The sequence below is a fragment of the Pundamilia nyererei genome, unplaced genomic scaffold, assembly GCF_000239375.1.
Source record: "Pundamilia nyererei isolate P.nyererei 1_Seehausen unplaced genomic scaffold, PunNye1.0 scaffold00100, whole genome shotgun sequence".
NCBI classification, from domain to species: domain Eukaryota; kingdom Metazoa; phylum Chordata; class Actinopteri; order Cichliformes; family Cichlidae; genus Pundamilia; species Pundamilia nyererei.
The window spans coordinates 620,773-622,557 of NW_005187501.1; the positions used below are offsets into that span (position 1 = coordinate 620,773).

The window sequence follows — 1,785 nt, forward strand, 5'->3', positions numbered from 1 at the left end:
CATTCTTTAAGCACCGGCTCGAGCACCGTTTAAGCACCAACACAGTTTCAAAAGTACCGGTTTGGTACTGGTATCGGATAAAACCTAAACGATACCCATCCCTACTCACTAGCAGCATGGCCTCTTCACATGTCCCTCCTGCACTTTCCTGCTCAATTGCGTCAGATGTTTAGTTACTCCTTGGCAATAATCATACCTGTAATAAGTGTAGCCTGTTTGCACCTCTGGAGGTCAGGATCACTGAATTGGAGACCTGGCTTTGCACCCTTAAAAAACCCCATAACTAGCCAAGCCCCTGTGGCTGGTGCAGCCAAAGGTAGTGCAGGCCCCGCTAGCTGCCCCCCCCCCTCGAAAGACTGTCCTGAGCAGCTGGAGAAACAGAATGGCTGGGTGAGGAGGAAGCATAATCCTCAACAGAAGTCCCTGGTACACAACCAGCCCATTCATGTGTATAATTGTTTTTCCCCACTATGTGACACACCCACTGGAGATCAAACTCTGGTACGATTCTGGACTGAGACATGTGAAGCTACAAACATCAGCAACCATAGTCAATTGTCTTCCAGGGGCCAGAGCAGGCGACATTGAAGGAAATTTAAAACTGCTGGCTAAGGGTAAACGTAAATTCTGTAAAATTATAATTCATATCAGCAGAAATGACACCTGGTTACGTCAATCAGAGGTCACTAAAATCAATATTGAATCGCTGTGTTACTTTGCCAAAACAATGTCAGACTGCAGTTTTCTCTGGTCCCCTCCCCAATCCGACCATGAGTGGTATGTTTAGCCGCATGTTCTCCTTAAATTTTCTGAGTGGTGTCAAAAAAAACAATGTGGGCTTTGAAGAAAATTGGGAAACCTTCTGAGGAAAACCTGTTTTTTTAGGAGAGACAGCAACCATCCCACTTTGGATGGAGCATCTCTCAATTCTAGGAATCTGGCTAAATTCATTAACCCAAAATATGACTATTGGGCCTCTCTGCAGTTTCTCTCCTCCTGTTATCCCCACAAAACCCTTTAGAGACTGTATCTGCTCAAAAAACCAAAAAAAAAATCACAAAGAAAGAACAATATTGTATCCACAGCTGCACCAAAGAGTAAAACACTGAAATGTGGATTATTAAACATTAGATCTCTTTCTTCAAAATCCCTGTAAGTACATGAATTAATAATTGATCAACAAATCAATTTACTCTGCCTTACAGAAACCTGATTACAGCGTGATGATTATGTTAGACACAGAAACTGAACCCCCTATGAGGGTTCAGTTTCCGTGATGATATGAGTATTGGGATTTTCTCTGTTTTCTTTGTATTATTGTAGGGTCTTTACCTTACAATATAAATTGCCTTTAGGCAACTATTGTTGTTATTTGTTGCTATATAAAAATTAATTGAAATACAATTGAAAAAAAAAATAAAATTGAATTGCTGTTGGTTAATTTATAAAGGGTATCACACTGGCTCACTACTGCACAATCACATACAGCAGTACAGGTAATACTGCTGATGCTGCCAAGCTCAAGGCAACATGCATGTGATGTAGAGAAAGTTTTATGACTAGACCATTAACCAGAAATTTTTTTTCCTTTTCATTTCTTTCTTGCACATTTTTATTTCTTCTGCTTCACTTTGTTGTCTGGGTACTCTTAAATATAAATAAGCCCACTCAGTGTAGGCAGAGATAAGTGTTAAGTTATTGGATTTTGATAAAGCTATACAGCTGCATACTGGATCAACTGGTCTTTCTGGTTTGTACATCAGTCCAGCTGTAAAGTAAAAAGAA

General features: G+C 40.2%; 1 protein-coding gene across 1 annotated transcript in view; it reads right to left on the reverse strand.

Moving 5' to 3' along the window:
- Positions 1-1,785, reverse strand: part of opn7b (opsin 7, group member b) — a 95,708-nt gene that overhangs the window by 33,708 nt on the left and 60,215 nt on the right. The window lies entirely within an intron of this gene.